Source organism: Chiloscyllium punctatum, chromosome 43 (assembly GCF_047496795.1).
Source record: "Chiloscyllium punctatum isolate Juve2018m chromosome 43, sChiPun1.3, whole genome shotgun sequence".
NCBI lineage: Eukaryota > Metazoa > Chordata > Chondrichthyes > Orectolobiformes > Hemiscylliidae > Chiloscyllium > Chiloscyllium punctatum.
The window spans coordinates 48,678,103-48,692,988 of record NC_092781.1 but is presented as its reverse complement, the minus strand read 5'-3'; positions in this window follow the sequence as shown (position 1 = coordinate 48,692,988).

Genomic DNA, 14,886 nt, shown 5'->3' with positions numbered 1-14,886 from the left:
ATACAATGATTGGTAAAAGGGGTTAGACCAGCGATGGATTCAGTTGACTGGGGATGGGAGTTAAGACGACTCTTCTATGAAACTGAAAATCATGTTAATGTCAGCCCAAGGACAGGATGCTCAGGTGTGAGTAAAGACTTCGACACTTAATGTAAGATCGAGGGGACATTTATTCGGGTGTGGTAACCCAGTTCCATGACGGTGATCAGCGAACGATATTGTACTTGCCCTTTCAGAGGGACAGGCAGTGAATGGATTGTCCAGATGTATAGCTGTGTTAATCTGTGAACCCTTTGTGGTGACTGGGAATGTGACCTTACATGCTCAGCATCTTTGTCATCATAATTCTGTCTTTTATCCACATCACGCGCATGGGTTGAGGTCATGGGAAGCCATCCGCTGTGACCACTGTTCAGGCTTCGTCAAACATACAGCATCGTCCACAATGGTAGATGGACGGGACAACTGGGGTTTCTTTGTGGGGACTCCTGCTGCACATGGAGTTTTAGGTGCCCAGCGAACGTTTTGGGGGAACCTGCGGTGGGGGAAACGCCAGGACAGTTGGTTGAATAAGTGCATTTGTGAGGGCTTTGTTCAATCCAAATGTTCAGTGGGTCAGAGTAGGCGTGGGTTGCATGTCAATGCAATGTAATCCCACTCTCAGTTCCTTACCCCATTCAGTTGCCGAGGAATTTCCTCTGGGAGCATACTGAGACTTGGGTTAGTCAATAAGATGACAGCTTCAAAACAATTCGGATTGCAATTCAGAATGATTACGTTGTAATTGACAATTGTGCCTAATTTGTCTGTGGTCTAAACACCTGCCCCTGGCTCCGTGCAAACGATTGCTACCTTGCCTCCGTGGTCCCGTCTGCTCGCCTTCTCTGAACAAGCACCAGCTACCTTTGAAATAGTTCATAACTGAGATTGAGCGGTTCTTTATGATCGTTTTCCCTGTGTATGAGACAACTAAGGGAGCTAGGGAACTGATTAATATGACCTCAATCTCGTAAAAATTGGCTAACAACACTGCCGAGGGCGTTGAGGAAATAGGCCCTGCCATCTCTGAGTTTACGGCGGGGTTTGCTTCCACCCACCCAGTTGCTGTGCAGAAACGTCTGGCCCTCCATTATTTGCCTGCGGCACAGAGATTTACATTTGCTGTTCTCGACTCCGACTGATGCACTTACGTTCTGGAAGCCGTACATAATATGACTAATTTGGCTGACGACGTACCACACGAGGCAGATAAGATTACAACGCAGGCGAGGCAATTCCATGATTATGAGCCACCAATCTGTCTTGATTGGCTCCTCGGCGGATATTGGAGCTCTTATATTTTCCATGCAATGATTGTTCTCGTAGTTATTGTTATTGGTTGCTGTGCCTTAATGACACTTTTTCAATTCTTAAAATACTTACTGCTCGTGTTATGACAACGGCTCATCCACATTCTGACGTTACTGCTCGTCTCCTCCAGAAGGGTGATTGGCAACCAGTGGAGCTTTGTTTGTAAATGGTCTAGAGTCCACGGTCCCCGTTGCTTTTGAAGCCTGGTGCGGGTTGGTGGGGGAGGGGTGTGTGTGTGTGTGCTGAATTCGGGTATTTTGCGACACTTGACCAAAACCTGATTTGCTGACGCCTGCAGCTTGTCTCTCAGCCATGGAAAATTCGATGGTTTATAAAGTGTGTGAAACGACTTTGTTTATTTTTTTATTTTCTTTCACTGGAACGGCTTTATGCGATTTCATTTTCTTGGGAGAATTCCGTTCGCATACGGAGCGACGCAATAAAAAGAAAATCAGCAGAGTTTGTGGTTTTAACGAATGAATGATCCATTCATCCCATAATCGTGGAAACGGACAATGCAGTGAAATAAGCTATGTTCAGCTGCTGTCTGTGTCCCACAAATGCTTTTGTTTAATAAATGATATTTGATTGATTTCTAGATTTGAAACCTTTTTTTTACTGACAACAACCACATTTGAGATTGAAACTGGGTTCACAATTTGCACCTCCCTAACTGCATTTTGAGACAAGGATAAGTGACTGGATGAATGACCAAAAGAGAACTGCAACCGGCACGGTGGAGGTATTGATGCATTCTGAAACAGCAGTGAAGCAGAAGTGAAGACTGGGGATATTATGGAGGTGGTGGCAGACAGGTTGGATGATAGAGGTATATTGAGACATGAATTAGCTGAGGACAAAATGGGGTCAGGTGGTCATCAACACGTTTGTTCCTCCTCAGATGTTTGTAATTGAAGGGTATGAAATTCATAGAATAGCAATGTCGTTTGTGACTGAAAGTAAATGCAACAATTTAAGTCGTTCTTGAAAGCGTAAATAGCATCGGCGTTCAAACTAGTTCACAGAATGAATAAATGGACATAAATTGACTTACCAGGAATACCAGCAATAGCGAGGATGGGATAGTAACCTGCCTGAATAATCAACAGTATGGCATGTATCCGCTTTTCTAACCATAGTCCAGACAGAGAAATCCAGTAAAGACCCAATGATAAACTCCTGTTCATTGTTTGAACATTCCAATCTGTTTGTCTCAGATTCTGATCCATTTTGGAACATTCCAGTCGATTCGACTCAGCTCCTGATCTCTCCCACTCTTTGGAGCTGCTGACCCCAATCCTGTTGAGGATGACGCTGCCACCGATACTGGGGAAAAACACAGTGAAAAATGTCCCTTATAAATAGAACAGGGAAAACCTCCAGTCACATAATTGTGTTCCATGGAGATTTTCATCAGTCACAGTCACTGAACCAGCAGCTCTAATTAACTCTTTCCGTTTCAGTGTGACAACAATACTTGGTTTGGGTGGAATGTTGACATCGCTTGGTGTGGGTTTTATCACTCATCTCAATTATTCCAATAATTGTACAGGCAGTGTAGAAAGGTGACGCTTACTCTTTGCACGCTAAAATGGTTTTTCTGTATTATCCGCATATAATGCTGGATGTTACTGTGTTCTGAAGAGGCAATCGAGAGTTTGGTAATACACTGAAGTCTTCTCCACCACAACAACAGTCAACTGAATAACTGTTACTGGCCACATCTGTTCTGAACACGTTAAGGAAATATGGATTACACTGGTCGTTCGTCTCGCTAAATTAAGAAGGTTGAAGGTTTTACTTTTAATACAATGCACTTCCGTAACGTACTTCTGAAGCAGCAAACACATTTTTGCACTGTTTATATCTGTTAAAGCTATAACATTTCTGATCATTTGGCCTTAATCCAAAAGTAAATTGTCCATTTATAATTACCATGGATCAAAAAATCAGAGACAGAATCTCTGTGATTGATTAAGAAACAGAAAGGAATAGAATGAAAAGTTTGTGGAAACCCCCCATAAACACGTTTCTTTATTTTTGTGGGAATAAAATAAAATACTGAAAGTAAACGCATATATTTGGAAGAAGGATTGACGATGTAAACAAACCATGAAAATTTGAACGGGATGTGAAAAAATGATTTTAAGTCCACTGTTTAACCAATGTGTGTGCAGATGCATAAGATTATTTTGGTGTGCACAAGACACAAGAATTAACAACGAAGATGCAGTTAGCAAATAATGCATGCAATGTTCAAGACGTATAAAACTTCATTTGATTCTCAGCTGAGGTGTTACTTGCCCCTTCTCTGAACACTCTCTGGGATTCACTGCTCCAGTCTCTCATTCTTATCAGTATGAGTGCTATAGGTTCCTGCTTCGAGTGTCTCTCCTTTTTTGATGTATCCCATTTTCTAATGGAAAATAAATATATTGACCTGCTGCTTTCTGTAAACACCTGACGTCAGTAAGATTATTGGAGGGAAAAGTTCGACATCAAACGCAGTATTTAAACGTATTACCCTGTTATACATACAGTCCATGAAGGACTACAGCGCATCGGATTTGCCGAAACAACTAGGGAAATACATCAGAACGAGAGAGGGACAGAGGTGGAAGTGATAGACGTGGAACGTTCATTGATCATATTTCGTGCAAAAACAGTATCAAACGCAGGCAGAGTCGGCGCAGGCCTTTGGTGATTTGGAGTGAGACACAGCTTCATCAGACATTTTTGATTCTTTTCAACAGAAGAAGCTAGATTTGGAAGGCTTGAAATGGAGGGTGTAAGTGGCACCGAGAGAGAGAGAGAGAGAGAGACAGAGAGACAGAAAGAGAGAGAGAGAGATTGAAAGAGAGACAGTGATGGTGTGTGTGAAAGACAGAACGATGATGAGAGGGAGAAATAATAAAACCACGTTGTCTCCTTGTCAAGCATTGACACCCACAGGTAAACATTTGTGTGATTCAGCCGAGGTCTGAAATGGGCGCAGAGAAGACCCACAAGTAAAGTGGGGACAGGATTCTGCACAGAAGCCAGTCTGATCCCACTGCTCCCACGGCATCCCTCTCTCACTGCAGTTCTCAACTTAACTTCCACGCTCCCAGCAGTCTCTCCCATCTCTTTCTTTAACTCCCTGTGTCGCTAAATCTCTCAGAGCTTTATCCTGGTTCTACATTATTTCTCTCTCTACAACTCTCCGCATCCACGCTCATTTCTGGAAATGTGTATTCGTTCATGCATTGCGATCGTAGCATTCCTATGAATTAATCTTCATAATTTCATACCTCATTATTGTGGGATATCGCTGTTCCTGTTTGTGCATCATTCCATCTGTATCCAAACACCATCCTATTTCCACTATCTGCATCATCATCTCTCCAAAATTGCATCTTTATATCTGCAATTCTCTCGAGCCGGTTTCCCGTTTCTTTTCTTTCCATGCCTCTCCATCCTCCCATTTGTCATCTTTTTTTTTCCTTTTCAAACTTTCTCTATTTCTGTCCGCGCTTCTGTTTACTTTTTTTCTCCTTGGCTTTGTCCCTTCTGTCCAACTGTTCTTTCTTCTGTCTTGCTCTGAGTCTTCAGGTTCCCTCCCTGAAAGGTCTTTCTGTCTGTTCTTTGCTTCCCAGTCTCTGTCTCTCTCTTACTTTCTGTTTTACCCCCGGGGTTCCATTTCTATGTTTAGAAGCCTGTTCGTCTCCCAGGATATTCGTCAGTCTTAGTCCCTTCCCGGTCTTTCGGAAGTTTCTTTACCTAGATTTATTTACCGGTCTCTTTGTGACCATCTGCCCTTTGCTGTTTTTCTCGTAGCATTCTCTGTCTGTAAACCTCCATCTCTCTCGGTTAATTTCTCTCTGTCCTGATCATTGTGCTACTCCATTTGTTTTGTTTTCTATTTCCCTCTCTCCTTATCTTGCTCTGTCTGCATGAAGTAACATTCACGGTAAGGAGAAGGCAGTTGATGCTATTGGACTGCATCAGTCCTGTATAAAGACTGATTTTTTTTTCTCTGCACGTTCTCAGTATGTCCTCCATGGAAGGGCCCGGGATTCCCAGAGGGAAAGTACTGTGTTGGATGACGATACAGATAGAATTTTATATCTGGTGCTTTGATGAGGCAGGAACTATTCAGGAGGGGTAGTTTGCGAAGGCGGTAAGCAGATGAAGGTGCAGAGAGAAGGGCAATTACTCAGGAGCGTTACTCCTGATATAAGGGAAGCTGAGAGAGATTGACAGAGAAAGTATGGTAGAGGATGAGAAAGATTGACAGGGAGGGCATGGGACAGGCTGACAACTGTTAACATGGAGAGTAGGGGAGAGGTTGAGAGAGATCGGCAGGGAGGGAATGGAGGAGGCTGAGAAACATTGACAGTAAAGGTATGTGAGAAGTTAAGGGATGATTAGGAAGAGAGAGAGAGGTAAAGGGAGGATGTGAGGGGAAGAAGAGACTGCGAGATGGGACAAGGTGCAGACATTGTGGGGCAGGGCACGTTATCATGAATTTGGAATCGTTTCCCATAGGAACTGTAAGACATGAGGCTGGTCAGGAGCATCAGATGGATGTATCGAACAAGGAGCTGTTTCTCTGTTTAGAATTTCTATCTTGACGTTAAATACATGTAAATTAGAGACTATGGAATTCCTGTCCTCTCAACGATTGTTAATCGATGGACTTTTTTATATAGAGGTGGATAATGGAAGAGCCATAGAGGGGTCAATTCGGTGGGTGATAAAGATGAACAAGAGTAGGCAGGTAGACAGTCGCAAGTCCTTCTGCCTGAGGCGGTGAGAGATTAGTCGCAAATTGACAGTGAAGGTTTTGGGCAGGGTTGGGTGTGTTTGGTGAGACAGACTGGGAGACAGATTGTTACGGAAGAGAGTCTACATTACGGGCAGAGTGTGCACGGGACAGAGTAATGTGGATTTGGCATCTCAAAGGGGAATTGTATTATATGAGGCTTTCTTCAATCTGTGATTTCGGAGTAGAAAAGAATTCCAAAGATTGAAACAGGTCACTTGGCTCAAAGAAAACCCACCAAATGTCCAAGTTAGCCATATTCAAACCCGACCTGCAACGCTGCAATCCCCATGCCTAATTCATCCAACCTACGCCCTAAGGGCAATTTAACACGCACGGTTTTGGACTGTGGGATGACACCGGAGAAAACCCGCACACACACAGCGAGAATGTGAGAATGCCACGCGAACAACTGAATAAGACTGGAACTGAACGTGGGTTCTAGGTCCTGTGAGGCAGCGGTGCGAACCACTGCGCCATAGTGTCGTACTTTTGTAACGGTATTTCTATCCTTCTTTCGCTCTCTTTGGTTTTCGCTCAGTCTTTTCGGATCTTTCATCCTCCCTCCGTCTTTTTTGCCATTCTGCATCCCGGAGTTATTCTACCCTCACTCTCTTCTCTCTTTTGGCGCGAATCACTTGGCCCCGATCCCCTAGCTGGGTTATATATGGACTCGTTGGTACAGGATATGTGAATAGCTAATAGTGGGCTTTTCCTGTTCCTAGTGTTATCTGAGATTGACATCCTGCGTCTTTAAACACTTCCTCAATGAGGGACAGTCAGGCGATGCCGAAGGACTGAGATTTTGCTGTACATGAAGGCACTCAGTCAGAAAGTAGGTTTAATGACTGCATACATTCACTATGTCCTCCTACCCAGGGTCTGGGACTGAGCGAGGGGTGGAGGGTATGAGAAACAGATGAGATACCAACGGTCTTTGTACACATGAGTGTTTAATGGAGGAGCTATGGACGGGCCACTTTTGGTCGGTATTGAGACACGGCAATTGCGGGGAAGGGGTCGGAAAAATTGTTGTATTGGAACACTGAAAGATTCAGTGAGCGAAAAGCCCTGAGCTACCCATGCCTTGGGAATGATTGATGGGGACAGTACAGAGTGACCTTTCCTCTGTATCAAACCAAGGGCTGTCCCTGCCTTGAGAATGCTTGGAGGGGGCAATGTGCATACTGATTTCAACAATTTCAAACCCCATGCTGAACATGGCCTGTGTGTTTGACCACGGCCAGTGTGGCAGGCTCTTCACGCTGTACATAAATCTGCCCTTTACATATTCTGAAGTGATTTATGGGGACAGTGCAGAGTGAATTAATCCTGTGTCTAATATCGTGCTGTCTCACTTCTGGAAGTGATCAATAGGGATACTGTGGGAATGATTTTATATAATGATCTGCATATTTTACAGTGGGGAAATGCAGGAGGATCATTATTCCCTATCTAATCCCATGTGGTCTTTATTCCCTATCTAATCCCATGTGGTCCTTATCCTTTAACCAAAACATGCGGTGCTGAAAAAACACGGCAGGTCAGACAGCATCAAAGAAGCAAGAGAGTTGAAGTTTCGTGCAAAAGCTCTTCAACATTTCTGATGAAGTCACTATTACCGAACCATCATCTCCCCTGCTCGTCCAATGCTGTCTGATCGGCTGTGCTTTTCCAGTGCCAGAATTTTAGACTCTGATCTACAGTGTCTGCAACCCTCACTTTTTCCTTGATGGAGAGAGTGCAGAGTGAGTTTTAATCTATTTATTGAACAACGAAAAAAAGAACTAACAAATTTACAGCCCAGGAACAGGCACTTCGGCACTCCAAGACTAAGCCAATCCAAAGCCACTGTTTAAACCTATCGCCCAATTCCTCTGGATCTCTATTTCTTTGCTTCCCACCAATTCATGTATCTGTCCAGATGCATCTTTAAGGAATCTACAGTGCCTGCCTCTACTACCTCGGCTGGTAATGTTTTACAAGCACCGACATTCTCTGTGTAAAGTGATTTCCACGTGTTTCCTCTTAGAATTTTCATCTCTCATCTTGAATGCATGACCTTTCGTTATAAAATCCACCACCCTGGGAAAAAGCTTATCTCGATCCACACTGTCTGTAACCTTCATGATTTGGGAGGTCACAATCTGATCCACCCTCATTCTCCTTTTTTGTAATGAAAACATTCCTATCCTATTCAACCTGTCGTCAGAGCTAGCACTCTCCATACCAGGCAACATTCTCAGAAACCTTCTCTGCACCCTCTCCAAATCGTCCTCAGCGTTTTTGTAATGTGGTGACCAGAGTTTTACACCGTTTTCAAAATGCGGCTGAATCAAAATCTTGTACAAATTTAAAACTACCTGTCTGCTCTTATGCTCAACACCACGTCCGGTGAAGGCAAGCATACTATATGCCGTCTTGACCGCTCTATCCACCTGTGCAGCCTCCTTCACGGTAAAATAGACCTGAACATCCAGGTTTCTCTTGCTCATCAACATTTCCGAAGGCTCTTCCGTTTACAGTATCGTTCGCTGTGGAATTAGATTCTCCAAAATACATCACCTCACATTTGTCAGGATTGAGCTCCAACTGCCACTACTCTGCCCAACTCTCCAGTCTGAGACGGACAAATGCTGTCTCATCCCGGAATGAACATGTCGTTCCTTGTTTAATGGCGACAGTGCAGTAAAATTTATTATGCATAGAACGATATGTTTTGCATTTCATGAGAGTTTTTGATGGGGGCATTGCAGATGGAGCTTTCATTTGTACACAACACCACACTATACCTGCCCTGAAACTGGCTGATTGCGACATTGACGTGGGAGATCCAAATGTGCTCCGTATGTGTCCGAGGAGTGTTTGATGGGAACAGTATAAGAAGAAGCATTAAATTTGAACTAACACCGTGTTGTACCTGTCCTGGATGATTTTTATGGAGACAGGGTATGGCATGTTTTAATGAATATCCAACTCCATGTTGAGCATGACCCAGGCATACATAAAGTGCTCGCGTGGGGAAAGGTTTAACCCCATGCTGTGCCTGTCCTGGGAGTGTTTGATGGGGACAGTGCAGCGTGAGTTTCATTCTAACCACTGTCCGTTTTCGAGCAGAGTTGGTTGACACAGTGTGCGATGTGATTTAATCAACTCGTACCCATGCTCACCCGGGCCTGTGTTTTAGACAAAGGCCAGTACAGCAGGAAGTCTCCTTCATATCGAAGTCGATGCTTTCGCTATTCTGGCATACATGAGATGGAAAGTGCACAATTACCGTTATTCTTTCTCTGGCACTTTGCTGAAAGTGTCCTGTAAGTGTGTGATGGACATTAATACAGATGGAGCTTTATTATCTTCCCAATATCGCACTTAGCTGTCCTTCAATGTTTCATGGGGCTCGTGTAGACAGAACTTTAAAAAGTATCGACCCCGTTCCGTACCTACCCTGAGATTGTTTAATGGGCACAGAGTAACGGAATACCTAACATGTATCAAAAGCTGTTCTGTATCTGTCCAGATAGAGCTTGATGAAGACAAGAGCTGAGGATTTAATTTGTACCCAACCAGATGACAGCAGAGAATGAGCTTTAACTTGTATTTTAATTTGTCTTCACCCCCTCCTTAGAATGTTTGATATGAACAGCTTTGAGGAAGCTTTAACTTGTTTTTACCCCAATGGTGTACGTTCCCATAAGTGTTCGACGGTTGCCGTGTAGTCTGCTTTACTCTGTATCGAATGCTGTGGGTATCTCAAACCCTGGGAGTGTTTGATGGAGGAGAGCGTCGATGAAGGTGATTTCAATGTAACAGCATGCTGTATGTGTCTGAATATGTTACTCAATATTGTTCCTGTCCCAATGGATTTCTTGCTGGAAGTTTGTGTGTTGATTTAATCAATACCTCAGTGTATGCTGAACACAGACTGGGAACGTGAAAATACCGAGTGTAGTAGGAGCTTTACTCTGTGTCTACCTCCGTTCTGTAAGCATCCTTCAGTGTTCCCGCAGCTTTATTCTGTCTCTCATCCCGGTATGCATCTGTTTTAGAGTGTTTTGGGGGGGAAATAGACTAAGCTTTACTCTGTATCTCACACTGAACAGTCTCTGTCCAGGAAGTCCTTGACAGATAAAGTGCGTGGTGTGAATTGTTCAATGACTAACACATGCCAAACATGTCCCGCAAATTTGACCATTGACCAGTGTATTTGGAGATTCACGTTTCTATCTAGCTCGGTCTGTTCCAGTTCTGGGACGGTTTGATGGGGACAGGAATAGTGGAAATTCAATTAACATCTAACCTTGTGCTGAAACTGCCTTGAGATTGGTTGATGACGACAGTGTAAATGAAGATATTAATCTAAAACTAACGCTGTGCTGTGCCTGTGCTTCAGTGGTTGATATAGGCAGGGTGGGCTGATGATTTAAGGAATATAAAACCCTTCAGTGAACATGGTTTGGAAATTTGAAAAGGGGGTTCACTCTGTATTTAAGCCCGTGCTGCACCTGTCCTGGAGTGTTTGTTTAATAACAGTGTAGATGATGATCCAAACATATATTGTACCTGTGCTGGGAATATTTGATGCGGCAAGTATGAAAGGAGTTTTAATTTGAGAATTGTGCTGCGTATGTCCTAGGAGTATTCGGTGGGGCATAGAGTCGACAGAGCTGTACTGACAGTTTAAAAGCATGAAAGTAGTCTTACTTTCAGAATAAAGGTTTAGAGGCTGGACATGTTCCGAGTATTAGAAAAAGTACTCGGTTTCAGGTGCGCTACTTATGCCCCATAAGTTCTATTCAATACCTAAGCATGTGATGTAACTGTCATTTAGCGTTTGATGTGGTCAGTGCAGAACGTGATGAAGTTGCTCCGTCAAAGAGAGTTTTTCGTTCTCGTCTTCTTGAACTAGTGTCCCAATGACAGAGTTGCCGAAATATCTGAATTGGCTACTTTAATAATGACTAACAGATACTACCTCAGGAAACAATCAGGGAATTTTTTTTTAGATTTGGTTGATTTTTAAAACATTTGTGCGATGAAAGAAAAGTGACCAGTCCTCCCAGTTCAGCGTTTTATTTTTTATTCGTTTAGGTTTAATGCTCCAGGTCAAGGAAAGCTGCTGTGGAAAAAGGTTGCTGGATTATCAGAGATTTTCTTACTGATTCTCTCTTACATTTCTCTCCTGTAAGATCCTGCGTTTGAATATACCTGTTTTCCAAGGAGTGTGGATGTTCGAAATTGCAACAGCGCCATTAAGTTGCAATAGAGTCAATTTTGTTTTTATATATTTTAAGTCTTTCTATATTCTGCTGAATTTTGCATGTGTGTCATTCTTTACTTTGTAAATACCTTCTGCTGCTTTTATAAACCAGAGTACCTTGACAAGTCACATTACTCTTGGAATAGCCACCTGACATTTGTTTAAAAAGCTAAAGAAATTCCGGTCTGGGCGATCTTCTTGTAATGTTTTGAGGAGCTCTGATTTGGTCCATAGCAAGAGTGAGTTTCAATTTAACTCAGATACTGTGGCTCACTTGTCCCGAGTGTGCTTCATGTCGGAGAGTTTAGATGTTTTTTTAACTTGTAACTTATCCAGTGTTGTTCCTGTCCTGGGAGTCCTTGCTGCAGACAGTGCTGATCTGATTTACTCATGCTGAACGTGGTCAGAAATTCTAGAGAGGTTCATTTAGGTGTGGCTTTTCTGTGTATCGAAACCGGTACTGTCCATATCCTGGTAAGAAGATGGAGACAGTGCATTATGAGAATTGTTCCGCATCTAACCATTTTATGCATCAGTCCCATTTACCTGGATGAGTGCAGATTCACCCCTGATCCACTGACCGCTCAGTAGTAGCAACGACTACGTTCTATCACGTGGTCTGCAGAAATTCATCAAGGATCCTTCCATCGTACGTTTCAATTTAATGGCACATTATATGGTTACCTTCTGTTCCAAAGCACTCACTATCCTTTCATGAAAATATGTCGCTGTTCAATCAATGTCACTGGTTTAATAGCCTCCCTTATCGCATTCTAAGTCTTCCCAGAGCTTACTGGCCACAACAGTTCAAGAAGGCGACTCACCAACACCTTCCCACGGGAAACCTGGGAAAGGACAATCAATACTGGTCTAACCAGCAATGCCTTCGTCTCATAATTAATTAGAAATAAAAAAAGAGCAAACATTTCTCATGTCAGACACAGGTCTGGGTTTCGCGAATGAAGGCTAATCGGGTCCAGTCAGTTCCTTGGTTGTTGTGAACAGTGAATAGGATATTTTTTTGAAATATATTGCTAGTCTGGCAGAGGAAAGACCTACGTACCTAGCATGACATGTACACTGACTATCATTTCCCACATTACTGAGCTGTGAGATGGACAGAAGAATTTAAAAGGTATTCGTACCTGGAATCGAGAACATTTGGGGACAATGGTAATGTTGCCATGAAAATTATTATATGTGAATATTAGCACATTACTGTTATACAAGGAATGTGTAATGGTACGTTTCCAAGTCCATGCATTTAATATTAGTTTGACCTTGGATAAGCAAAAATGAGGGATTATCCAAAGATGACATGCCATTCGGTGGTGTGGAGGACCACTGCTTAGCACTGCTGCATTACAGCACCAGGACCCTGGTTCGATGCCAGCCTGAGTGTAGTTTGCATATTCCCCCCGTGTCTACACGAGTTTCCTCCCACAATCTTAAGATGTATAGTTGAGTTGAATTGGCCGTGTTAAAATGCGCATAGTGTTCAGAGTTGTGTAGCTTGGCTCCATTAATCAGAGGATAAAATAGGGAAATGCGTCTGGGTGGATTACACTTTGGAGGGTTGATGTTTACTTCTTGGGCCGAAGGGCCTGTTTCCACACTATTGGGATTCTGTTTCTTTAAATACATAAATGATGTGATTTTGCTGTTAATATTTAGGACAATACTGAACACATTTATTTTTAAAATTTAATCTTGAGTCAGAAACAAGGATGTTGACCTGGCAATATGCTTGGCCATGAATGTGGCTACAAGGTTCTGTTTTGGCACTGACATTGTCGAAATGACGTGCACTGGATATTGTTTATGAGGAACACAATTTCAGTAAAAATGCGCTGAACGGGTCTATCACCTTCATACCTCCTTCATTTAGGATCAGATCCAAGGTACACATTTGCAGAGCCTCGGTGATGCAACAGAAGTCATCAGTAGCAATAAACTTGTGAAGCATGGTTTTCTGGAAAGTCATTTTTATGACTGTGAGACTATGTTTGAATCTGAACTGATCCCAGTGCCAGTCGATTTCCAGTCTTCCCTATACACTTCCCAGTTGATCAGGGATGTCCTTAACTGCTCGGTTGCGAGTGGTTGTGTGAATAATCGTCCAGAACAAGTCTGGAAGCTTTCTGGACAAATATGGGAGATGCCCCCTGTGTTGGAGTCAGTGGTGGAGCCCAGTTGTACTGAAACTGAATGCAACCTGTTTAAAATCGATTTTCAATGTATTTGCTGATGGTAAAATGGTGTGTACACTGATCTGAACATGAATCAGTTGTTTACGGTGTTTGCTAACTTCTGTAATAATTCACGGTGTATTCTGGTAATTTAATTATTGATCACTGCAATTACCTTCAACTGAAAAATAAAACAAAATCGTTTTATTTGAAAATAAGTCTGAAATAGAGTGTTATTAACTCTATCATGGAAAGTGTAAAACTGGACGCCTGAATATTTCTCCCAGAGAGATCAAGCAACAGTCGGACCATTGTCTGCAGTGTCACATTCTGTCAACTTGAGTGTTTCCCAGACAGCGCCATCCCCATATCATTAAGGTTTAAAGCATGGCAACACGCCCTTCGGCCCAACATGTCGTTGCTGGTCAGTTTTCAAAGCTAAACCTCTCTCACGTGACTGCGCTGAATTCATATCCTTCCATCCCTAACTGATCCATGTACCTGTCAAAAACTTCCTTATAAGACAAAATTGTACTCGCTTTCCAATTTAGTTAGCATCATAATAATCTTTTTCTCCACTCTTTCCACTTTAATGTTATTCTCTCTGCAGGACAGTACTAAACACAATTCTCCAAATGTAGCTTCATCCATGTTTTGCAAAACTGCAAAAAGGCGAACCAAATCGTCTTCTCAATGGTTCCACCAACGAAGCATGCCAAAAGGCTCCTTCACAGTCTCTTGACCTGTGATTCCAATTTCAATTAACTGTGAATCGACACCGCTGGATCCCATTCTTCTGCAGCACTCATCAGTGCTGTATCATTGACTGTTGCTACGACACAGCGGGAAACCGCTCTGTTAATTATACCAGACACACACAAAAACTCACTTCACCTCGTTATCTATTCAAGCAATAGAGAGCTCACCAAATTTCACTGATTAACAAAAATATCGGCTCATCTCAGTGGTTCGATATTCTCAAAGATTCAAAGTCACATTTGATTGTGTTTAGTATTCTGGGGCATTATTTCAACAGTTGGCAAATTCAAATGGTGGTTAAAACAACTGAGGTATCCAGTTGACAGCCAACTGCTTCATATATTCAACTTTCCAATACAGTTATTTACAGGTGCTTCATGGTTTTCAGCTGTCACACTAACTTAAAATTCGAACCCATACCGTCAAGTTCATAACACCTCCACCATTTAAAAAAAAACCTTCATAATGAAAAAGTGGCTTCACTTTTCTCTCGAAGTCTTAATCGTATTCGCATGAAATACGTT